Raw genomic sequence first — 27,223 nt, 5'->3', positions numbered from 1 at the left:
CGCATTCTTCCATCTTCTATCTCTCTCTGCTTCTGCTCCTTCCTCTCACCCGCCATGGAGAAAGGCAATTCTGGTCCTTCGACGGTGGCGGCGAGGGTACCTGCTCGACAGCGCGTCCCTCCCCCTTCTGAACCCGTGGTGGTGGAACCGACCGCGAGGGGAAGGGGGAGGGGGAATAGGAGGACGGGGCGATGCGCTGGCCTCGCCCCTGCCAATGATGCCCTTCCCGATGGAGGGGCACGTTGAAGACCAGCCTTGCGAGTTCTTCATCAGGCTCCGCTGGCCCCTGCGTCGTCGTCTTAGTCTCCCCACTCCGTTTGCTCGGGTGATGGAGCGTGCCCCGCCCCAGACCCTCAGGTTGCACATGAGGGGCTGCGGGAATGGGGGCACGCGAGTTGACGTCGACTTCCCAGCTCCTCGAGTTTTGTATCTCCACCATGGATGGAAGACGTTCGCCCGCATCCACAACCTCACAGCGGGGCTCGTCCTCTACTTCAAGTTAATGGAGGACGGCCTGCTCTCCGTCAAGGTCTTCGGGGATCTTGGAACTTGTCTGAAATGATGCATGGAGAGCTCCTCTGATGGAGATTCTGATGATGGAAGCTCGTCCTCGAGTGAGAGCGACGAGGAGGACAGCGGGGCGGACAACGGCGACGAGTCCGACTAGGCGTCAGACGCCCCGCGCTTGGGCAAGCGCGGCAGCAGCAGCATCTGCACCTGGCCGCTCCTTCGGTAGAAGCCTGCCGGGGGCAGGGCCAGCTCCTTGAACCTTGCGGGGTTGTCTCCTTGGGCGGCTGGCGTCGGGAAGCTGCGGAAGAGGAAGAGGGCGGGCGGCAAGGCCGTCAACTCGGAGTACGCGGGCACTGACACCTTCATCGCGTATTGCTGTTCCTGCCGCCTCGTCTTCCAGCTCCTTTCCCGGCACCGTCATCACCGGCCCGCCCGTGGGTGGCCACCGAGATGTTCTCTTGGTGCTTTCTGCTGCTCGTAGCTCGCCTAGGCGCCCCTTTTTCCCTTTCGCCTCCTTGACCCGCCTCCTGAGGAGAGGGACAAGAAAGGGATTACGGTCATCTTATCTCTTTTTTAGTTTGTAAGCCTGCGGGCCTTTGTTAAATTTAAAACTTGTAATCCCCTTGCTCATGTTTTTCATCTCGCACAAACTGTACCTGTATGGGATGTTTTTAATGCAAAAGGGATGCTTGCGGGGTTTTTCATTCGCGGGTAAATCCCGTGACAAGGAGTGAATCCTTGTTATTGTTTTAAGATAAACGTTTTTTCGCCCGGCAACAGGCCTTGCCGTCCCCCCACACCACTCGATCGTTCTCGCGCTCTTGGCGGAGGCAGGGATGAGGTGGGCTTTAGGCTCCTCGTCCCACCTCCTTGCCGCTGCGGCTATGACCAAATCCGGACCCAGGAAATAATCACTAGGTATAGGAAAAAGGGGAGCACGGCAGCCCAGAGATAGAAACGAGGTTTCACATGCCCCAGTCCGGTTTCGAAATGCATGACAGAGGATAAAAGACTTATCTGGATCCGCAGCCCTTGGCAATCTCATCTTGCCGCGGTAGGATCCTTGTGCTTCCAGCCCCCGGCAACTCTGGCTTGCCGGGGTCGGGGCGCCGATCCGTTTCCTTCTTTCCGAGTAGCTCAACAGAAGTGCTCATGTGCCCTGCGAACCAAAGGAGGACAGAAAAGGAACAGACAGACGCGCACTCGACCTCTAGGCTAGGGGTTAGTCGCTGCTAAGCACTATCAACCCTAACCAAGGAAGAGACTCGACCTAGCATGCATGCTATAACTTAGGGCGCCAGCGCTTCATTTATTTATGCTCAAGGTCTGCGCCTGGCTTTGTACAAAGGGTCACATGCCTTGTCGGCAAAGCCTGTACAAAAGGTGGCTTGCCGGGAGGCCCAGCAAGCCGCGCCTTATGGGTAAAACTTGCGAAGATGCTCGATGTTCCAGGAGTTGCTCACTGGGACGGCATCTTCGGTCTCCAGGCGGACTGCGCCAGGCCTGGTGACTCGCATTACCCGATAAGGGCCTTCAACATCGGTGTTAACTTGTTGGAATTCTTGGCCGACTGAACGCGTCGAAGAACAAGGTCACCTTCCTCAAGTCTTCGGGCATGAACCTTGCGGTTATGATAGCGGCGCAAGGCTTGCTGGTAGCATGCCGCTCTCACAGCCGCCCGAAGACGATCTTCCTCAAGGAGTGTCGCGTCATTGGCGCAACGACTCTTGCTCAAGCTCATCATAAGTGAGCACTCGAGGGGGCCGTATATGAGTTCCATGGGGAGAACTGCTTCTGCCCGTATACCAGGGCAAAAGGTGTCTAGCCGGTGGCTCGATTTGGCATCGTCCTGATCGACCAAAGAACCGCCGACAACTCATCAATTCAGAGCCTTTCACTCTTGTGCAGCTTGTCAAAGGTCTTTGTTCTCAGGACTCGCAACACTTCAACATTTGCCCTCTCCGCTTGGCCGTTGCTCCATGGATGTGCCACAGAAGCAAAACAGACCTTGCTGCCGAGGTCTTGGATGTACTGCATGAAGGTGTGGCTTGTGAACTGCGTGCCGTTGTTGGTGATGACTCTGTTTGGCACACCAAAACGGTAGACCAGTCCTTTGAAGAACTTGACGGCTGACTGAGCAGTGACCTTCCTCACAGCTTCCACTTCCGGCCACTTTGTGAACTTGTCGATTGCAACGCGGGGGAAAGGTCCCAGTATATTGAGCCCCCAGACCGAGAATGGCCAGGAGAGAGGGATTGTTTGAAGGGCTTGAGCAGGCTGATGAAGCTTGTTTGAATGGAACTGGCATGCTTCACACTTGGTTACTAGTGCCGTCGCATCCTCGAGGGCGGTGGGCCAGAACAAACCTTGCCGGAATGCCTTCCCGACAAGGGCCCTTGACCCTATGTGGGAGCCACATATGCCTCCATGTATCTCCGCCAACAGCTCCAGTCCTTCCTCCCGGGGAATGCACTTGATTTTCACACTGTTTGGCCTCCTCCGGTACAGGACGTCCTCGACGAACTAGTACAGGGCGGACCAACGGGCTACTTTCTCTACTTCTTCTTGCTCCTCAGGAAGCTCCCCTGTTTGGAGGAAGTGGACGGTATGTTGCGCCCATGCCGGAGCCTGGGGCTCGACGGCAAGGACCCAAGGCATTTCTTCCGCCATGAGAGCGGCTGTCTCTACGACCAGGGCATGATGCCCTGTGGGAGCCAGTCGCTCTTGGGCAGGCTCAGCGTCCACGGCAGCACCCTTGCCGGCAGCCCTAGGGGGCTCGGTAGGAAAGTACTTGCCGGGACCTGATTTCCTCCGCTTGTTTTGCCCCGCTGATGGTTCGACAGATGGTTGAGTTAGCCGGAGCAAAAAGGTACCTGGTTCCACATGTAGCTTGAATGCGACACGCTTTGACAGGTAATCGGCGATGTCGTTCTCCGCTCGGGGGACGTGCTCCGCCTGGATACCATCAAAGCGTTCCTCCAACTTCCTCACCTCATCTACGTATGCTTCCATCAATGGGCTTTGATAATCCTTGTTGACCTGCCTGACAACGAGCTGCGAGTTGCCCCTGATGATGAGCTTCTTAACCCCGAGGTCTGCCGCGATCCTGAGACTGGCAAGCAATCCCTCGTACTCGGCGGTGTTGTTGGTGGACATCTCCCTGGGGAAGTGCATCTGGATCACGTACTTGAGGTGTTCTCCGGTGGGTGCGATGAGTAGCACACCAGCACCGGCGCCTTGCAGCGAGAAAGCCCCATCAAAGTACATGATCCAGTCGCGGTCTGCTTCCTTGCCGGGGAGAGTGGTCTCCTGGATTTCTTCGTCAGGCGTCAAGGTCCATTCTGCGATGAATTCCGCCAAGACTCTTCTCTGAATTGTCAAGGTACTTTCAAACTTTAAAGCGAAACTTGACATCTCCAAGGCCCATTCCACAATCCTTCCGGTTGCGTCTGGGTTGTGCAGTATCCGTTGCAATGGGAGGCGGGTGACGATAGTGATCTCGTGGGCCTGGAAGTAGTGACGCAGCTTCCTCGAGGCCATAAGGAGGCCGAAGAGCAATTTTTGCACGCCAGAATACCTCGACCTAGCCCCCTGCAAGAGGGAGCTGACAACGTAAACCGGGTGCTGCATCATCTTCTTCTTTGGCACCGCTTCACTCGACTGCCCGGGCATTGCCTTGGTGGCACCAGCCTCCTCCAGGGGCCGCGGCTTGTCGGCACCAGGCCTGTCAGGGGAATCCTCGACTTGCCATCCGCTGGTTCTGCCGCCATTGCCGCCTCCTCGTCGACCTCCCTCTGTGCCACCAGTGCGGTGCTGACCACTTGAGTCGTCGCCGTCAGATACAACAGCAACGACTCTTTTGGTTTAGGCGTAACCATTATTGGCATGTAGGAAAGGTATTTCTTGAGATCCTGCAATGCTGCCTCGGCTTCTGGTGTCCACTCTATTGGGCCTGCCTTCTTCATGATTTTGAAGAAGGGAAGGGCACGCTCGGCGGACTTGGAGATGAACCGGCTCATGGCAGCAACGTAGCCGGTGAGCCGACGCACATGCTTGATCCGCTTGGGCGCCTCGATCTGCTCAATAGCCTTGATCTTGTCTGGGTTTGCCTCGATCCCACGCCGCGACACAAAGAATCTGAGAAGCTTGCTGGACGGAACGCCGAAGACGCACTTCTCAGGGTTCAGCTTGAGGTTGATCTTGCACAGGTTAGCACATGTCTCTTCCAGATCTTGCACAAGAGTTGGCCCGTCCTCGGTTTTGACCACTATGTCATCCATGTAGGCCTCCATATTTCTATGGAGCTGAGGTTCAAAACCAATTTGGACTGCTCTTGCAAACATTGAGCCGGCACTCTTCAACCTGAAAGGCATCCGTAAAAAGAAATACGTACCACATGGGGCGATGAATGCCGTCTGCTCTTCATCCTCTCTTGTCATGAAGATTTGATGGTAGCCTAAGTAGGTGTCGAGGAATGATAACATATCACACCCGGCCGTGGAGTCAACAATCTGGTCGATGCGCGGCAACGGGAAGGGGTCCTTAGGGCAAGCCTTATTAATATCTGTGTAATCAATACACAACCTTCACTTCAAATTCGCCTTGCGCACCACTACTGGATTGGCCAACCACGTCGGGTGGAGCACCCCTCTCACCAAACCTGCCGCTTCAAACTTCCTGATCTCCTCTGTGATGAACTCCTGCCTTTCCAGAGCCTGCTTTCTGACCATCTTCTTGACAGGCCGTGCATGGGGACAGACAGCTAGGTGGTGCTCAATCACCTCCCTGGGAACACAAGGATGACAGACACTTTCCATGTAAACACGTCGGCATTTGCCCGCAGGAAGGTGACGAGCGCGCCTTCCTATTTGCTGTCGAGGGTGGAGCCTATGATGAAGGCCCCTCCCGTGCCATCCTCCCTGATGGGCACCTTCTTGGTCTGCGGCAGCTCGGCTCTTGATCTCTTGCTCCTGTCGGTAGAGCTCTCGGACACGTCCTCAACGGTAGAACAACACTCCGACGAGGTGCGCTTGCCAGAGTGGGTGCGAGAGGTCTTGCTGGGATCCTTTTTCCCTCTCGGGCCGTCAGCGGCAGGAGCAGGTGCCTTGATGGCAGCTGCTGCAACTGCTTCTCGGTAGAGTTGGTCGGCGCAGATCAGCGCATCATTGTCGGAGGGGACGGAGATGATGGTCAACGGCCCGGGCATCTTTAGCATGTTGTAAGCGTAGTATGACGCCGCCATGAACTTGGCCAATGCCGGGCGGCCGAGGATCCCATTGTAGGGTAAGGGGATCTCGGCCACATCAAAGACGATCCTCTCCGTCCTGTAGTTCAACTCCCCTCCAAATATCACGGGTAGTGTGACCTTTCCCTTCGGCTGTATCCTCCCTAGATTGACCCCTTGAAACTTGCCTGTTTCCTCGAGGTCTCCATCAGGAATTTGCAACCTTTTGATCACGACAGGAGAGATTAGGTTCAGACCGGCCCCGCCGTCAACCAACATCTTGTTCACCCGGAGGTTGCGTATTGTCGGCAAGACCAACAATGGCAAACACCCGACTGGGGTAGTGCGGTCAGGGTGGTCCTCGGCGTCAAAGATGAGGGCCGTGCTTGACCACATTAGCGGCTTCTGAGTGTCGAACGACGCCTCTGCTGCTGTAATCTCATGCGCCCACTGCTTGAGCTGGCGGTGAGAGGTATGCAGCGAGGCGCCGCCATCGACACACATGGCCTCCGTAGCCTTCTGGAACCTTTGCTCACCAGACTCGTCGTCCTCGTCGTGATCGTCGTCTTCTTGTTTCTTGTTGCGGCCCCGGGCGGGCCTCTCTTGCTGGTTGTCCTTGCCGGGGCGGCCTCCTTGGCCTCCACACTTCTTGCCGGATCGCTCGGCACCGTCCTGGTCCTTCTCCTTGTCCCGCCTTTCATACTCAGCCTTTTGCCTCTCAGCAAGCATGTAACACCCATGATGCGGCTATATCTCCCACGTGTCAGAGCACGACTTAGAGGCATAGCCGCATAGTAGGCATGTCGCAAGAGAGGTAATCTTTACACATCCCATGTACTGAATAAGAAAGAGATAAAGAGTTGGCTTACAATCGCCACTTCAAACAATACATAAATATAGCATTACATCATCCAGAATACAATCAAGGTCCGACTACGGGTCCAAAATAAAGACAACCCCAAATGCAAAAGATCCCCGATCGCCCCAACTGGGCTCCAGTACTGATCATCTGCAAAGGAAACATAGTAACATCCTGAATCCTCGTCGAACTCCCACTTGAGTTCGGTCGCATTCCCTGGACTGGCATCATCGGCACCTGCATCTAGTTTTGGAAGTAAACTGCGAGTCACTTGGACTTAGCAATCTCACACCCTCGCGATCAAGACTATTTAAGCTTATGGGTAGGAATAGGTAGTGAGGTGGAGCTGCAGCAAGCACTAGCATATATGTGGCTAACTTACGTAAATAAGAGCGAGAAGAGAAGAAAGGCACGGTCGAGAAACTATAATGGTCAAGAAGTGACCCTGAAACTACTTAGGTTCAAGTATAACACGAGACCGTGTTCTCTTCCCGGACTCCGCCGAAAAGAGACCATCACGGCTACACACGCGGTTGATTCATTTTAATTAAGTTAAATTTCAGGTTTTCTACAACCAGATATTAACAAATTCCCATCTTCCCATAACTGCGAGGCGCGCGGGATCGGTCGGCGGGCGGCTCAGGCCTCAGGGGCCGGCCTCGGGCACGGGCGGGCCGGCGGCGTGGGGGTTCCGGGGTGCCACGTGGCGGCTCCGGAGTGGCTGGGGCGTGACGGCGGACGCGTCCGGCGGCGCGGAGGAGCGGGGCTAGGGTTTCGGGATACGGATTTTCGGGGAGATGCACATATTTATATGTAGAGGGAGCTAGGAGAGTCCAAATGGAGTGCGGTTTTCAGCCACGCGATCGTGATCGAACAACCGAGAGGATGGAGGGGGTTTGGATGGGTTATCGGGCCACTTTGGAGGGGTGTTGGGCTGCAACACACACGAGGCCTTTACGATTCCTCGGTTAACCATTGGGGTATCAAACGAACTCCAAATGGCACGAAACTTGACAGGCGGTCTACCTGTGGTGTACCAAGGCCGCTTGGCAAATCTCGGACCATTCCTAGAATGTTTAACACCCGCACACAAAAAGAGGCAAAAGGGGGCGTCGGAGGACATAGGAGTGCCGGAATGCAAAACAGACAACAAGGAAAAAGCTCTGATGCATGAGACAAACACGTATGCAAATGCGATGCACATGATGACATGATATGATATGCATGACATGAACAAAAAGCAAAACAAGGACAGAACCCAACCACGCGGGAATTTCATAACTTAGAGCCGAAAATGGCAAGAGTTGGAGTACAAATATGGTAAGTTACATCCGGGGTGTTACAAAGCAGCTCGACTTGTCGGCAGTTCTGGAGGTCGTGGCCCTTGGTGCGGTAGATCTTGCGGTATTGCTTGCCGGAACTTCCTGGCTTGTCGGTAGCTGCTAGGGCCCGGCAGGCGGCGCACCCGACAATCTCCTTGCCGGTGTGTCTGCCTTGACCTTCTTGCCGGCACCGGTATCGCCAGATCCCTCAACGGCAAGCACGGCCTTGCCTTTGTGTTTCCTATTGCGACGCCGGCTCTTCTTCATTGGAGTGGCAGCGTCTTCATCAGTAGAGTAGGTTTCCGCACTGGCGTCTTCGTCGGGGTACTTACTTCCCTCTTCAACCCGGGCGCACCTATCAGCCAGAATGTAGAGCTCGGCCACATCCTTAACCTTGGTCATCGCCAGCTCCTCACGCATTTTGCGACTGCGTACGTTCTGGTGGAACGCGCTAATCATAGTGGCAGGATGAACGTCGGGGATGTTGTACTGCACCTGGCTGAATCTCTGGATGTACTTGCGCAGGGTCTCCCCTTCCTTCTGGGAATGATATGTAGATCACTGGCCTACCCCTGAGCTTGGTGGCCTCCTGTGAAGGCGCCAACGAACTCATGGCACAGATCTGACCAGGAAGAAATGGAATCCACCAGCAAGTGCACCAACCAAGACATCACATTGGGCTTGAGCGCCAGCGGGAAATAGTTGGCAAGCAGCTTGTCGTTGTGAGCCCCAGCGGCCTGCATTGCGATGGTGTGTATGCTGAGGAACTCGGACGGATGAGTCTTGTCGGTGTACTTCTCGCCGACGTCGGGCTTGAACATGCGGTGGGGCGGCCACTAGAACTGCCTCAGCTCACGGGTAAAAGTCGGGAAGCCCACCTCATAGGGTAGGCCGCCGGGGCCCCCCGGTGTCGGGTGGTCCATAGCAGGTCCTGCTTGCTTGTCCGACTGGCGGTGCGTTTCGCGGCGGCGCTCGACGGTGGTTCGAGCGTCTTCGTGAGCTCGCTCCTGAAGGACCTGGCGCTGGTCGCGTAGGGTCCGCGGGTCGGATGACGCTATGGAGATGTTATCATAAGCACCATCGCGATAGCCGACGCCCACGGCGGCTGGCGAGGAGGGGGAGAGTGCACCGTGGCTGCAGCTCCCCCAGTCCTCCCAGTGCCAGCATGTGGTGGCTCGGTGGAGCACCGGCCCGAGGGCCCCGCCGGTCACGGATTGTCTTTGTTTGCGACGGCAACGAGGCTCCGGATGTTGGCCCTCCACTTGTTGAGATTCTCCACAGTAGGAGGGAAGTCGCAGAGTAGTTGTGCGCTCGCCAAAGCTTCCGCAGGTGTGGGCGGCAACGACAGCTGCATGGATCACGGCGTGCTTTGACTTCTAACTACGTTAGAAGGAGCTCCGTCACGACACAGCTGTAACAACCTCGATGCGGCTATATCTCCTACGTGTCGAAGCATGACTTAGAGACATAACCGCATTGAAAGCAATGTCGCAAGTAAGGTAATCTTCACAACAACCCATGTAAAAATATATATAAGGGGAAAGGATACATAGTTGGCTTACACTCGCCACGTCACACAAATACACGAATAACATTACAATCATCCAATACACTCATGGTCCGACTACAGTACCAAAATAAAAGATCAACCCCAACATGCGACATGGTCCCCGATCGCCCCAATTGGGCACCTCTACTGATCATCTGGGAAAGACACATAGTAACAGCGAGAGTCTTCGTCGAACCCCCACTTGAGCTCAAGCGCATCATCTGGAACGGAATCATCGGTCCCTGCATTTGGTTTTGGAAGTAAACTGTGAGTCACGGGGACTCAGCAATCTCGCACCCTCGCGATCAAGACTATTTAAGCTTAAAGGTAAGGCAAGGTAATATGTGGAGCTGCAGCAAGCGACTAGCATATATGGTGGCTAACCTGTTCGCAAAAGAGAGCGAGAAGAGAAAGCAAGGCACGAACGAAGAACTATGATCAAGAAGTGATCCTAGAACAACCTACGTCAAACATTACTCCAACACCGTGTTCACTTCCCGGACTCCGCCGAGAAGAGACCATCACAGTTACACACGCAGTTGATTCATTTTAATTAAGTTAAGTTTCAAGTTATCTACAACCAGACATTAACAAATTCCCATCTGCCCATAACCGCGAGCACGACTTTCAAAAGTTCAAATCCCTGCATGGGTGTCCCAACTTAGCCCATCACAAGCTCTCACGGTCAACGAATGATATTCCTTCTCCCGAGACATTCCGATCAGACTCGGTATCCCAGTTCTACAAGACAACCTCGACAATGGTAAAACAAATCCAGCAACACCGCCCGAATGTGCCGACAAATCCCGATAGGAGCTGCACATATCTCGTTCTCAGGGCACACTCAGATGAACACTACGTACAACTAAAACCAACCCTCAAGTTTCCCCGAGGTGGCGCTGCAAGTGGCTCTGTTTGGACCAACACGCAGAGGAGCACTGGCCCGGGGGGTTTAAATAAGATGACCCTTGGGCTCCGGAAACCCAAGGGAAAAAGAGGCTAGGTTGCAAATGGTAAAACCAAGGTTGGGCATTGTTGGAGGAGTTTTATTCAAGGCGAACTGTCAAGGGGTTCCCATTATCACCCAACCGCGTAAGGAACGCAAAATCCGGGAACATAACACCGATATGACGGAAACTAGGGCGGCAAGAGTGGAAAAAAACACTAGGCAAAAGGCCGAGCCTTCCACCCTTTACCAAGTATATAGGTGCATTAAGATAAACAAGATAATATAGTGATATCCCAACAATAAACAATGTTCCAACAAGGAACGATCTCCAAACTTCACCTACAACTAGCAACGCTATAAGAGGGGCTGAGCAAATGGTAACATAGCCAATCAACGGTTTGCTAGGACATGGTGGTTTAGAGGTTTGACATGGCAATTTTGGAGGCATGATAATCAAGTGGTAGGCATCATAGCATAGGCATAGCAAAAGAGCGAGCATCTAGCAAGCATCTAGCAAGCAAAGATAGAAGTGATTTCGAGGGTATGATCATCTTGCCTGCAAAGTTGTCAGAGTGGCTTGATCCTCGTAAGCAAACTCAACGGACTCCTCGTTAGCGAACTCGTCTCCTGGCTCTACCCAAACAAGACAAACACGCAAAAGGAACACAATCAACCACATGCAAAGCTCGAACAACATGATGCAAACATGGTATGCTATGCGGGATGCGATATGTGATGCATATGCAAGATTTGACAAGGAATGATTGAACCTAGCCTCAACTTGGAAATCCAAGAGTTCCACTGGAAAGGTGAGGTGATTTCGGTTGAAATCGATATAAAGATCACTGAAATCGGATGCACGGTTTGGAAATGGCAAGCAAAACAAATATGGCACCGGTCTGCGATAGTCAGCAAGTAGCCATCTTAATGCATCAAGATAAATATGCTACAGCACTCAAACATGACAACAAAATACATGGCAGGGATCCACTCATGATTCTTGACAAAAGATGAACACTGAGCTACGACTAATTCATCCATTAATAGGTTCAAACAAGCATGACAAAAGTGCAAATGATAACAGGTTTCAGACTTAGTGAAATTAACACAAGTCTGGAATTTAACATCAGGTAGCACACTTTGGAGCATGAAAACTATAGGCTACAGGAACTTAACATGGTAAAGCGAGGCATGGCATGAAGCTACACAAAGCACTTAACAAAAGTCCCTTAGTGACCTTGAGCCAAAAGGGATCAGAAAATACAATTGCAAGCACGTGAACATAGCAAAAACATAAACAGATTCAGACTTGGTGAAAATCCAGGGCATGACAAAAATAGATTCAACATGGCATATTTACAAGCTTAATTAACTCACTACAAGGCATGTCATGGCATGGAACAAACTCTAGCATGAAGTAGACATGAAAATGAAGCTATCCATGTGCAAAGCAACCTCATGGCATGATTGAATTAAATCACACGAAAATGGCAAAACAATATCATGATGTGAAGTGACATGTTTATGAACTTGCTCAAATGCAGAAACTAATGCCACCACGAGATTGGTGAGAGTTTTCTACCCCAAAAACATATATAATATGTTGGGGTTGCTATAGAAAAATCATCACAAGTGCAATAAGTTAGAAACTGCCCTAAATGGAATATGACAGAAATGACATTTTCCTTATTTGGAAACATCCAGATATGGACTTGCCCGAAATGGAAAATGGGGACTTGCCGTAAATGGAAAACACGAGGATAAGGAAAAAAAGAAAGAGGAGGGCGCTGAGAGGCTGACTGGTGGGACCCTTCTGTCATCCTCACGCATATTGCAAAAAGAAAAAAAAGCGGGAATCAAACCGCGCCCGCGGGGGATCGAACCCGGGTCTCCCCGGTGCGGGCATGCGTGGTCAACCACAATGCTAAGGAGGGCGGGTGTGTATGGAGTGGGCGCCTGGTTCCTTTTGAACCAGAGCCAGAAGGCCGAGCCTTTTGCCATGACAACACAGAAAATCACCGGCGCCAGCAAAGACGAGCTAGACGGCGACGGCTTGCAATGCAGAGCCACGGCGGGCGTGCGGAAAGGGGTATAGATGTGTGTGTGTGTGTGTGTGTGTGCATGCGGACCAACTGCAGGGTGTGCGCGTGCGAGTTCTCTCGAGGACGAGCTCGTGCTCACCTCGGGCGATGGCGAGGTTTCGGGTAGGAGTTGGGCGAGGCCCTGAGCATGTGCGCAAATGGAGGCGAGGCACTGACGTTGCTGCATGCGTGTGGTGAAGAACACTAGGGATCCGGAGCAGAGCGATGCATGGGCACCCGCGAACATGAAAGGAAGCACCAGCCTTGGCCGGAGCATGGAGTACGCGGCATTGGCAGGGACGTAACGACATCTGCGGGGATCGATGCGCGAAGGGACGGAGCAGGGAGGGGAAGCTGCTCACCTAGTGCCCCCAGGACATGAAGACGAGGCAGAAGGCGCGGCAGAGACGATGCGAGGGCGCGCGGAAACTTGGCGGTCTTTGGGTCCGTGAAGAAGAGGGAGGAGACAGGTCGGAGAGGTCGATCCAGAGGCCGTGGCGGTGCGGGCGTGGTGGCAAGGGACGAAGGGGGTCGGAGGCGCGGCGACGAGCTACCCTGAGCATGAGCTCAAGCTCGGCCGGAGCATGGTGGGCAGGGCGATGGCATGGGCGTGGAGGCTCACCTCGCGGCGGAGAGGGAAGAAGGGGAGGGGGAATCGGTCGAGGGAGGATAGGGTTAGGTCTAGGACATGATATATAGGGGCTAGGGTCACCGGACGACCGTCAAAGCAACGAGGTTGTTGACGTGCTGGATGTGCACCGTACAGTAGGTTGACGACGCCTCTGTACGCGTGGGCTGGATGGGCTGCTGGGCTGCGCCTGGCTATGGTGCCTAGGTGGGCTGCTGGCTGCGGGAGGCCCAGGTAAGGCCTTTTCCCTTCCCTTTATTTGTTGTTTAACTAATAAGCAGCTGCAAGGAAAATAAAAAGGCCAGGGGCTAGGATAGGAGTTTTGCAGATATAAAAAATATCCTCAAGCTCCTGGAATAATGGGCCATTTGATTAAATTGCTTTGGGGATTTTTAAAGGAAGAAAATTAAATCAAGTTTTAATTAAATTCAAACTTGAGTCAATTTTTAACCTAACCAAAACATATTCAAATGAGTTGAAAATTGGCAGAGGGGATTTACACATGGTGCAAGATTTACAGGGAGAAGATGAACATTAAAAGAGAAGGGAAAGTGGCACTTGTCAAAAGAAAGGAATAGAAGGAGAGGTGGTGATGCATGGAGGTGGTAATGCATGGAACACACATAGAACATGCAACAACATATCATGCATGAATGTCATGGAAAAGCAAGTTGACATAAGCCCAACACAACATAGATATGCACATGATGCAAACATATGATGAGGGCATAGTGCAACAATGGATGGCAAAAGAGATATGACAAAGCAAAGACAAACAAAAAAACCCAAAAAGAAACCCACAAAGAGGAAAACCACTTAGAATAGATGAAGAACAAGATGGATATATTGCCAAAATGGGAAGTTTTACATCTGGGGTGTTACAACACTCCACCACTACGAAAGGATCTCGTCCCGAGATCTAGGACTGGAAAAACTCCAGGTACTCAGAACGGAGGTGATCCTCGCGTTCCCAGGTGGCTTCACGGTCGGAATGGTGTGACCACTTGACTTTGAGGAATTTGATTGACTTATTGCAAGTCTTGCGTTCAGTCTCTTCAAGAATGGCAACGGGGTGCTCACGATAAGAAAGGTCTTCTTGGAGATCAATGTCTTCGAAGTTTACGGTGCGGTCAGGGGTCTTGTAGCACTTGCGGAGCTGAGAGACATGGAACACGTCGTGCACATTTGCAAAGTTTGAAGGAAGCTCAAGTTGATAGGCGAGATCGCCTCTCTTGCTGACGATCTTTAAAGGACCCATGTATCTAGGGGCAAGCTTCCCTTTGGTACCGAAGCGACGAGTACCTTCCATTGGAGAGACGCGGAGGTAAACATGGTCTCCGATCTCTAAAGACAAATCACGATGCTTGCTATCATAGTAGTTCTTCTGGTACGATTGCGCTGCTTTGAGGTTATCATGCATGACTTTGCACATCTCCTCTGCCTCTGTGATCAAGTCATTTCCAAGAAGTTGACGTTCACCGGTCTCTGACCAGTTAAGAGGAGTATGGCACTTCCTGCCATAGAGAATTTCGAATGGGGCCTTGCCCGAACTTGCTTGAAAACTGTTGTTGTAGGAGAATTCGGCGTATGGAAGACAATCTTCCCACTTCATACCGAAGGAGATCACGCAAGCCCTGAGCATATCTTCAAGAATCTGATTAACATGCTCGACTTGACCGCTAGTTTGAGGATGGAAAGCTGTGCTGAAACGGATGTTGGTGCTCATGGCCTTCTGAAAAGAATCCCAAAACTTGGAGGTAAAGATGTTTCCACGGTCTGAAGAGATCAACTGTGGAATGCCGTGTAGAGAGACAATCCGAGAGGAATACGGCTCCGCCAATTGAGCTGTTGTGATAGACTCTTTGATAGGCAGAAAGTGAGCCACTTTAGTGAGTTTGTCGATGACAACGAATATAGCATCATTGCCACGCTTGGACTTTGGAAACCCAGTCACAAAGTCCATCTCAATGTGGTCAAACTTCCATTCTGGAATGGCAAGAGGTTGGAGGAGACCAGCTGGTCGTTGGTGTTCTCCCTTCACTCTTCTGTAGACATCACATTCATTCACGAACTGAACAATCTCGCGCTTCATTCGAGTCCACCAATAAGCCTGCTTGAGGTCCTGGTACATCTTCATACTCCTAGGGTGGATGGAGAGGAGTGAATTGTGAGCCTCGTTCATAATGACTTTATGAAGGTCACCTTTAGGCACAACAATGCGATCCTCGAAGAAGAGAATATCCTTGTCATCAAGGCGATAGCACTTGTACTTGGGTTGACTCTTGGCAATCCCAATCTTCACCTTCTTCACCATAGCATCAAGAAGTTGAGCCTCGCGAATTTGATCTTCCAAAGTAGGAGAGACTTGAAGGTTGGCGAGGAAAACTTGAGGAAAAACTTGCAGATTGAGTTTGCGGAAAGCTTCACAAAGCTCAGGTTGGTAGGGCTTGAGAATCAGACTGTTGCAGTACGCCTTCCTGCTCAAAGCGTCAGCAATCACATTGGCCTTGCCTGGAGTGTATTCGATGCTCGGATTATACTCTTGAATCATTTCGACCTAACGAGTCTGCCTGAGGTTGAGATTAGGCTGAGTGAAGATGTACTTGAGACTCTTGTGGTCAGTGAAGATGTCCACTTTTCTTCCCAATAAGAGATGTCTCCAAGTCAAAAGAGCATGCACAAATGCCGCCAACTCGAGGTCATGAGTGGGGTAGTTCTTCTCGTTGGGCTTCAACTGGCGAGAGGTATAAGCCACAACTTTCTTCTCTTGCATTAACACTACACCTAGACCTTGAAGAGAGGCATCGCAGAAGACCTCGAACGGTTTGGATTCATCAGGAGGAGTCAGAACTGGAGCAGTGACCAATTTCTCTTTCAAAGTGTTGAAAGCAATGTCACATTCAGGAGACCAAACATACTTGACGTGCTTCTAGAGAAGGTTTGAAAGAGGCTTCACGATCTTTGAAAAGTTCTCAACGAACCTTCGACAATAGCTTGCGAGACCAAGGAAGCTGCGGAGGTGCTTCACGTTCTGAGGTGGTTCCCAATTCACAATTGTAGACACCTTCTCAGGATTAACCGCTATGCCCTTGGCAGAGATGATATGCCCAAGATAGAGAACCTCATTGAGCCAAAACTCGCACTTTGAGAACTTGGCGTAGAACTGATGTTCTCTAAGCTTATCGAGCACCAAATGCAAGTGCTTGGCATGATCTTCCTTGTTCTTCGAAAAGACCAGAATGTCATCGAGGTAGACCAAGACGAAGTCATTTGTGTAGGCGTTGAAGATGAAGTTCATCATGCGAGAAAAAGTCGGAGGAGCGTTGACGAGGCCAAAAGACATGATAGTGTATTCATATGAACCATAGCTTGTTATGAAAGCCGTCTTGGGAATATCTTGCTCACGGATTCGAATCTGGTGATAACCCATACGGAGATCATGCTTGGAGAATACTTGAGCACCTTTGAGTTGTTCGAACATCTCATTGATGTTGGGAAGTGGGTACTTGTTCTTGATAGTCTTCTTGTTCAATGGACGGTAGTCAACACAGAGTCGGTCCGTTCCATCCTTCTTCTTCACAAAAAGAACTCCACAGCCCCACGGAGAAGAACTAGGTCGGATGACACCCATACGCTCTTGAATATCGAGTTGCTTCTTCGGCTCCTTCAACTCTTCAGGTCCAAGCTTGTAAGGACGTTTGCAAACAGGTTCCGTGCCAGGCTCAAGATCGATGACGAATTCAACTGGCCGGTGCGGAGGCATTCCTGGAAGCTCTTCTGGAAAGACGTCTTGATATTCGCGAACAGCTGGAATTTGAGAGATGGCATCCAGTTCACCCTTCTCATTGAGAGAAAACAGACGGATGGTATCATCACAAGCGGCAAAGACAATTACATCCTCAGACGAATGAGTCAATTGAATATGCCTGGCAGCACAATCAAGATGCGCCTTGTGCTTAGAAAGCCAATCCATTCCGAGAATAAGATCAATATCCGAGTTTCCAAGAACCACTGGAGAGGACAGAAACTTGTAGTCGCCCAACGTGATAGAGACATCTGGGACGCAATTGTTAGAAGTCATTTGCTTGCCCGGAGACACAATCTTCAACTGGAAAGGAATCCTTTCGGTCACAAAATCATGCTTGGCAACAAATGGTCTTGAAATAAAAGAAAGCGATGCACCAGTGTCAAAAAGAACTTTTGCATGAACATCGTTAACAAGAAGGTTACCCATGATGACATCTGGCGAGTCCTCTGCCTGAGCTGCGTTCAACAAGTTGACCTTGGCGTGCTTGGGGTTATGCTTGACCATAGCTGTACTTGCCGCTCTCACAGGAGGAGGAGGAGGGAGACGCCTCTGATTGAAGCATTTGTTGGCATAGTGACCCTTCTGTTGGCACTTGTTGCACGTGACCTCTGAAAGTGGACGGTGATACAGAGCACTCGATCTTGGAGCTTGAGACGAAGTCTTGTTCTGAAAGCCAGGGTTGGGTGGGTGGGAAGATCCACTGCCACCTTTGCTCTTCTGCTGATAAGGCTGACGGAACGGAGGAGGAGGAAGCCAATACTTCTGCTGCTTAGCCACTTGAGTTGAGGAAGAAGGAGTAGCATCTCTGACTCGCTTCTTGGAAGCATCGCACTTCAGTTGAGCAGTCTCTTGCTTCATTGCCATGTTGTAAAACTCATCGTACCTCCTGGGCTCAAAGAGGACAAGAGCTAGCTGGATTTCTTCTCTGAGACCACCCCTGAACTGGTATATCATGCTCTTCTCGTCAGGGGCGTCCTTCTTAGCAAAACGGATGAGCTTCTGAAACATCTTGTTGTACTCGTAAACAGACATAGAGCCTTGCTTCAGGTTGAGGAATTCCTCACGCTTGCTTTCAACCACGCTCTGAGGAATATGATGAGCTTTGAAGTCTTGATGGAATTCATCCGAGGTAATCACACCGCCTCCTCTGGAATCTTTGTACTGCTGAAACCATTCTGCAGCTTGGTCTTTGAGTTGGAAGGAAGCGAACTTGACGAAGTCCTCAGGCTTGCCGTTACTGCACTCGAAATGCTTGCATATGTCCACGAGCCAATCATCAGCGTCAGTTTCCTCAACACAATTGCTGAAGGTCTTTGGCTGGTTAGCAAGGAACTGGTTGAGTGTAGCAAACTGATTCTGATTGTTGCCCTGATTCCCTTGGTTGCGCTCTTGAAGAAGTTGCATGATCAGCTGCGTGTTTGCATTGGTAGCAGCCATCACAGCTTGCCATGCCTCCGGAGGTGGAGGTGGTGGTGGCGGATCAGGATTCGGAGTCGTGCGTGTTGGAGGAGCCATCCTGAAGAGGTTGACATCCATTAGCACATTGACAGACAAATATTGAAGGTGAATCAAACGGGTTGAAATTGCAACATATAGTCTTCACATCCGAACAAAATGAACGAATGCATTCCAATTGAAATGGTCACATATCCATAAATTGAGAAGCCACTTAGAATTTATGTAGAAGAAAAAACAATAAGGTACGGACCAAGAATGAATACTCGGTAAGGATCACCCAATCTCAAACCAAATATCCGTGGAAGAAGAACTAGAGCTACAAAGGTTCCCACCTATGAGACTCCCGAACCTTTCCGATTATGCAATCAGGTGTTGGGGATACAGGGGAAGCATAATATCTCACCCAAATCTAGCAAATCCTACATCCAGCTATATCCATCCTTCAACACATAACCAAGAAAAACATCAGAAATCATCTACCTCAACCTTCGAAAAGCCTCCGTTATACAAGTTATGGCAATACTCTCGAACTCCCGCCCCAGTACTGGGTGGCGTCGAGGTTATCTCACCAACAACTGCATAAAAGAGATTTTCGATGTCGGCGAAACTAAACTCAGGTATTCCAGAACCGCAAAGATAAAATTGTGACGACAACACCTCGGAGCACAACTCTCCGGGACACTGCCACAATCCCTAAATGACATGAGGCCCCAAGAACAATGTTCTCGTCACAAATCGATCGGAACGATTCCAAGATACCCGCATGATCCTAAAAAATTTTTAGTGAAATTTGAGAAGAGAAGAGTCAAAACTCTACGTCGGGATGCCTTACCAGAGCAATGAAGGGACTAGGGAGTAAAAAGAATTCCTAACTCTCCGATATATAATTCCTAAATGACTCAAAACATTTTTCTAGAATCAACAACGCCAGCTATTCAATCAAGCAAGAGGGCTCCTAAGGTCGGGGAAGGCTCTGATTACCAACTTGTAATGCCCTCGATGCGGCTATATCTCCTACGTGTCGAAGAACGTCTTAGAGGCATAACTGCATTGAAAGCAATGTCTCAAGTAAGGTAATCTTCACAACAACCCATGTAAAAATATATATAAGGGGAAAGGATACATAGTTGGCTTACACTCGCCACGTCACACAAATACATGAATAACATTACAATCATCCAATACACTCATGGTCCGACTACGGTGCCAAAATAAAAGATCAACCCCAACATGCGACATGGTCCCCGATCGCCCCAACTGGGCACCTCTACTAATCATCTGGGAAAGACACATAGTAACGGCGAGAGTCTTCGTCGAACTCCCACTTGAGCTCAAGTGCATCATCTGGAACGGAATAATCGGTCCCTGCATCTGGTTTTGGAAGTAAACTGTGAGTCACGGGGACTCAGCAATCTCGCACCCTCGTGATCAAGACTATTTAAGCTTAAAGGTAAGGCAAGGTAATATGTGGAGCTACAGCAAGCGACTAGCATATATGGTGGCTAACCTGTTCGCAAAAGAGAGCGAGAAGAGAAAGCAAGGCACGAACGAAGAACTATGATCAAGAAGTGATCCTAGAACAGCCTACGTCAAACATTACTCCAACACCGTGTTCACTTCCCGGACTCCGCCAAGAAGAGACCATCACGGTTACACACGCAGTTGATTCATTTTAATTAAGTTAAGTTTCAAGTTGTCTACAACCGGACATTAACAAATTCCCATCTGCCCATAACCACGGGCACGGCTTTCGAAAGTTCAAATCCCTACAGGGGTGTCCCAACTTAGCCCATCACAAGCTCTCACGGTCAACGAAGGATATTCCTTCTCCCGAGACATTCCGATCAGACTCAGTATCCCGGTTCTACAAGACAACCTCGACAATGGTAAAACAACTCCAGCAACACCGCCCGAATGTACCGACAAATCCCGATAGGAGCGGCACATATCTCGTTCTCAGGGCACACTCAGATGAACACTACGTACAACTAAAACCAACCCTCAAGTTTCTGCATTTGAGCAAGTTCATAAACATTATTGAGTAAACACAATTTTCTTGAGGAAAATGAGCCCATTATTGAGTACTTTCGGAAAAAAAATCTTTGGGCACTCATCATTTACTACTACCTTGGTTGATGATTTTTTATTGACCTATATATAAAACCTCCGTCCTAGTTTAATGGCCCCCTTCATATTTAGTGTAAAATTTTGACCATAAATTTAACTAACAAAGTGTCAATGCATGTCATACAAAACTATACCATTAAAAACTATATTCAAATACGAAACTAGTGATATGATTTTTGGTGACATGCATTAACATTTTATTAGTTAAATAGATGGTGAAAGTTTGACACAAAATGCTACTAGTGCTCCTACATTATTGGCGCTGGGTGGCTTGGCCAATGTTTCATCTTGTTGGACATGATGAGAGTAAAGGCATAGGGATACTATACTATAGATAGGAAGTCTTGGCGATCCATTATTCCCTATCTCGGTTAGAGAGAACTATTCAACTAGTCTTCACAATGAAGTGACAATACACGCTGCAGCAGATGAGACACTTAATTAATAAGTTGAACCAGCATGTTGGTCTTACTAAATCAGCCTTTCCCAGTACTGCCATCATGTTTGCCAGTGGAGCATGCTTCCGCAAATATGCCTACGCACCTCTCTCTTCCATTAACTGACATATGGGCCCTCTTGAGGTAGACCCACATGTCATCGGCTTAACTATTTACACTCCGAAAGATGATATATGCTGGTAGTAGTACTAGTAGAATTGAGATTTAATACACTTTATTTCCCGTCTTTCCCTCTTCTTGCTTCTCTCTTCTTCTTCCTCCTGTCTTCCCCATCATCGGCCGCACACCATTTCCCCCCGCTCACTGCTTGCCCGCATGCGCCATCTTCCTTGGTAGCTCGCGTGTGCCATATGCCCCCGCTCACTGCTCGACCACACATGCCATCTTCTTCGCTCGCCACCCGAATCCACTTTCCCACTTACTTGCAGGCACCGAAAACCCCAATCACTCGGCGCCCTAAGAAAACCTATGGCAAAACCGACTGACACGTAGAGCCGCGATCGGACTTCCCTCCCTGATGTTCTCTTGGAGTTGATCTGTAATCGTATGGACCTACTCAGCACCATGCGTCTGGCCGCATGATCGGTGTCTTTGTACCATCTACTCTTTTGCAACCTCCTTGCTGATGCCCGATCCTCACAGGTGGCTTAGACACCGACTTGACGATCCTACGGAGGTTGTCGTAAAGCCCCTCAACATGATACCACTAGCCGCCGACCTCTCCTACATGCACGGCCACTACTAGCGGGCATGACGGCCAACTGGATCATCCTCATCTACCAATCCGATAGTCCGTGGTGTCTCGTCGATATCTACACCCAGCGAGAGATCACCCTTCCATCATTGGATACCACCGGTATCGAGCCTCCCGGCCCGCCGGACACTCCTTCGTTTGCTGAAGGTTGTAATCTGCAAAGTGCCCACACCATCAGAAGATTACATGGATTACAAGCTCATTGCCTTGTTCGACATTGGATTAGTATATCTGGAATCCAGTCGCCATACATGGTTTTGGCTCATCATCAATCCTGTTGATCCTCCATTTCTGTATGATGCTATAGTGCACGATGGTGTCGTTTATGCGGTCGACGCACAGATTGGCTGCCTATACAGGTGGAACATATTGTCATGTAATTGTTCTACCTCATCTCATCTTTACCTTATGAATACGACTGCTTGTTGATTGTTAGAAATTTAGAATAGATAGTATGTCTATAACCACATCATTTCTATATGTTCCTCTCATCTCCTAGACTTTTATGACCACACATGTTATTGTTAGAGTTGATATGAGAACAATTGGCATCTAATGATTGTTAGAATAGATATTAATAGTATAACCTCATGCTTGGTTGTGGTTACCGACACCATCGTGTTCGTGGGCGTGCAACCTTCCTCATCCTAAAAAAGCAGTTAGGGTTTCTGCCTCTCGCCGGCTCCGACACAGGTCCGCCTCATCTCCGGTGGCCCTTGGGCCATGGAGGCACGGTGGATCCTGCCAAGGGCCGACGGGAGGGCTTCGTTTTTAGTCATTTTTATCAATTTTGTTAGGGTTTGTGTTCTGCTCAGGAAGACGAAACGGTGGCTGCTTTTTGAAGATGGAATAAAGGTCTCCCTGCCTAGCCCCCATTCCAGTGGTGCGTCTAGAATTGTTGGTGGGCGTGTGGAGGTGTGTCTCAGATGGATCTATCTTTGGTGGATTTGCTCGGATCTAGTTGGTGTTCGTCTACGTTCGTGTGTCTTCGGATTGGATCCTTCCGATCTATTTTATTCTTTATCTGCCGCGATTGCTATTCTGGTGCGCTGGTCCTATGGGGCCTTAGCACGATGACTTCTCGGCTGTCTACTACAACAAGTTGTTCCCGACTCTGATGATGGAGGGGCGATGATGGCGGCACGCCTTCGGCTCGCTTCAGTGCTTGTAGTCGTCGCTAGGTGGTCTACGGATCTAGATGTAATTTTTATTATTTTTTATATTCGTTGTACTGCCATGATTGAAGATGAATAGATCGGAAGATTTCCCGCAAAAAAGAGAGTATAACCTCATGATTTCTATATGTTACTCTCATTTCCAAGATTTTTATAACCACACATGTTATTGTTAGAGTTGATATGAGAACAGTAGTAACAGCTATGCTAGAAAATGAGTAGGCCCTGTCATAGATGTTTTCCTCTCATTTTTACATGATGTTTGAACCATGACATATTGTTAGAATATGTAAGCCATTGGCTTAATTTTTTGAACTTGAGATATGATTATGGCCACAGGATTGCAATTCTCTGTCTATGATTTGTGTCACTATTATAATAATCTTAATACCACACATACTCTGAACATGATTGTATATTTTTGTCCTTTTGGTCTCCAATTTGATTTGTTGCAGCAGATGCAAATGTGATGGCCTTCATGATTCCAAGACCAAGAAATATACAAGTCAATGGGTGGTGGTTTATCGCTCCTTCAATTGATGACAATCATTTGATGCTCATTCACAGTACCAAATTGACCAAACCATTTCATCAAACCACATGCAGGACAATTCCTGGGGCGTTCGTGACTGTGATAGGTATGGCTGCTTCCTGTTCGAGAAAGATCCCAACTCTGTTGGGCCAGGCGTATTCAACTGGAGGCGGGTTTACAGCCTCGGCAACCACTCCATGTTCCACGGGCTCAATTATCCAATCATCCAACTAATCATCGATCATATCACCATCATTGATTACCGTGCTATGCAACTTTCATTCTCCAGGGGGAACTGTCTTTACACATCGTACCATGGGTTTCATAAATCACCATATCCAGAGATTCGTCAACAAAGCTTGTTGCCAGATAATCTTCAGTGTGTGAAAGGCATCAAGCTTCCAAACGATGAATGGGTTTTGCAAACTCAAAATGCGGCGATCTGGTTCATGCCAATAGAAAATATGCACAACTTGATTTGTAGTGATATCTAGACTGAGCCATGTAGCCTGCTGGTATAACATGACCCTCTTTTGTTGGATATTATGTATTGTAGTTAGTTTGAAGGATAGATAACTTTTTGGGATTAAGTGCATCATAACTCACCTGCGTAGGATGTATTGATAATGATGATGGAGATGTTGTGCATAAGCCATATATATATATATATATATATAGAGAGAGAGAGAGAGAGTAACACTATTCTAATCCTAGGATTAGAATAACTATTTGGATCACGTCAGCCTATATAGGGCGTGCGGAGGTCCTCCCGAATTCCCGAACTCACAGAGGAAAAAAAGGGCCACGCCCGCACCCACCACCTCCTCCCGATCCCCAATCTCCCCGATCTAGTGTCATGGACCTCTCGCCTCCCTGCCATAACCGCCACCGCCCCTGGCTCCGGTGCGCCTCCCTCCGCCGGCCACCCCGGCCCCGTCCCTGCCTCCCGACCCCGACGTGCCTCCCATGCTCCCCCGGATCCATCCGCCGCGCCTCCATCATGCCCCGCATCTGGTCGCCACGCCGCCACCGGCCTCGGATCCGGCCGCTGCGCCGCCCCACCATGGGATCCGGCCGCCGCGACGGCCGTGCCAATCCTACATCGCCTAGTGGTGCAACGCCCATTGCACGGAGGTGAATTTCCCTGGCACCTCGTCGTGGACCTCTCCCTGCTGGTAACCTGCTCCGGCAACCTTCGCCAGCCTACTTCACCGCCTGCCTCGCTGTACTCGTCGGCTGCGGCATCCCGCTCCTCTTCCGTCGCTCGTCCTCCTCCGGCGCAGCGCACCTGGCCCACAAGGCCACCGCGACCAAGGCCCTCATCTCCAAGAAGGATCAGGAGCCCGACCATGACGATGGCCGCCAGCAGGTAGCCCTCTTCTTCGGCAAGCAGACCGGCACCAGCGAGGGGTTCGCCAAGGTACGCACGTGACTCGTCCTCCCTGCGCCGCTGCCACAATGCCTGCTGGGTGTGTGCCTGCTCTCTATGAAGTTCGTCCTAGCCAGCTTCTAGAGTTCAATGTGTGTGCTAACTGTGTGGTTCTCGCCATCCAGGTGCCGTTCTGCCATCCGCTGCCCACGTGAACATAGGGAGGAAGGTCACCATGCGCTAGGGGAGAAGGTCACATGAGGTGCTTGGGACAGAATTGTTGCTGTTCGTGAGGAAGATGGTCGGAGTTCATACCAGGCTGTGTAATCTTTGTGTGGTTTCTGGGATGTAGTTTAACATGGCAATTTCCTGTAGCGAGTATATGATTATAGATTCCATAACATTGGTCGTTCTTGTGTTCAACTATCATTTTACTTTGAGATTTTTATATGCATTCCACATGGAGTTTGGATGTTCCAATACATGTCAGTAGTGGAAAAGCTACCGTGTGAAGCCAGTTCAGGCAATGGAAATTTGGTCATGCTTTCCATGCCATGTGGATTCCACGACTTGATTTTTGTGCATTTTACTAGCCTTTTCTACACTTTTCCTACAAGATGGGAAAACTGATGAAGTTCAACAATTGTACATGCTTGTACACTACTTGCAGGTCTACAAAAAATTATATTGTTGTTTAGAATTCAGATAACTGAATTTAATGCTACTTCAAAGTTTAGATAACTGAATGCTCGGACACCGGAAATTGTTGTCCTAGAAGCTGTAGAAAGATATACAGAAGTCCAAAAAGACGTCCATTCAAAATCAATAAAGAGTAGTGTTGGTGTGTGCATGCTGGGTGTGGTGTCTCGTGTGCGCGCTCTAGTGTGTGCTGCCTCCATGTTCACGTGCGTGCTCCTATTTGTGTGCGTGGTTCTCGAACCTTTTGATGCAATGGCAAAAGAAAGAGTGTTCTGACATAATTATTGTGTCCTTTTTTTACAAAAAGGTTTGTTTGCTTATGTAAAAAATTGTAAAATTTATATGTATCCATCTATCAATGTATAAACAAAATAGATGCTCACCTTTCAAACTTTAGTAGTTCATAAAAAACTACGCTTCAAAAAACAATAGAACAAATTTTAGTGTTATGTCCTTAACAGTACATGGAGAAGTTTGCTAGGAAAAATACCATGAAAATTAGAGAAAGAAAACAACATAAAACACATGGAGAAAAGTTTCCTGAATACATGGAAAAAAGGTTCAAGAAAACATGTGAAGTTTAGGGTTCGGAGGCTTGTAAGTTCGAAGACAATAAACCAACTAAATAAGTGCATAGAAAAAGAAGTTACATCAAACAATAAATAGACCATGTTGAAAATTTTCCTAAAGAAAAAATGGACAAATGTCGTGTGAACTAAGCCAGAAAAGAGGGAGAAAGAAACATCTTGCGCAAAGTTTATAGTTGATGCTCCGGAAGCTCAAAATATGAAATTAAGAGAAGCTCAACATATCAAACAAGAAACATATTCTCACATTAAAAAACTCAAATTCTTTTCATTACTAAGAAAAATAAAAGTATGAAGTTCAATTTTTTTAAATGCTTGATGCTTATTTAAAAACATATATTTTCTAAGAAAAACTAAGAAGTTCAAATTGAAATAGCAGAGAAGTTCAAGGTTTATAAAAAACTCAGATTTTTTCTCGTTACTAAAGACTAAAACGAAGAAGTTCAAATTAAAAATAAAGGAACAACTAAAAAAGTTTAAAATAGAGTTTCCTCGTATTTAAAAATCCTAGAAGTTCAAACTAAACTAACGAAGTGGTTTGGTTATTAAAAAAATCTAGGATTTAACCATTTTTTATAAACTCGGATATCCGCTGTTATTATACAATCAACCATGATATTTTGACGTAACTGAGAGAAGTTCAGATTGATAACCGCCAGAAGTTGACGTACTACACGGTGTGCATTTTGTATTAAAAAAGAATGAAAAAGCAAAGGCTAAATTTTTTGTTGCTAGAAGTTCAAGTGCTCGACCCTGAGAAATTTCAAAAATTCTTGTGTGAGAGGTTAAACAAAAATATGTGATAGAAGTTCAAGGTGAAAACAATGGGAAGTTCAACTACTACATGAAATGCGTTTCAGATAAGAATATAAAACAGAAATGCTTAAAAGGGTTGTTCCAAGAAGTTCAGGTGCTCCTCCTATCATAGTTCAAAATTCATGTGCGAGACGTCCATCCTTCCTTTACATGTTGAAAAAAAGGCAAAAAATAACTTTGTTTTGCCATTTTAAAAACTGCTCTCAAACGAAAACAAATTTGTAACACCTGTCTACATGAAAAACTTGCTGCTATTTATAAGCTTTCCACCGGTATATTATGTGCCGCATTTCGATAAATAGTTTAAATTTTCATGTA

The sequence above is a fragment of the Triticum aestivum genome, chromosome 2A, assembly GCF_018294505.1.
Source record: "Triticum aestivum cultivar Chinese Spring chromosome 2A, IWGSC CS RefSeq v2.1, whole genome shotgun sequence".
Taxonomy (NCBI): domain Eukaryota; kingdom Viridiplantae; phylum Streptophyta; class Magnoliopsida; order Poales; family Poaceae; genus Triticum; species Triticum aestivum.
This window is presented reverse-complemented; position numbering follows the sequence as displayed.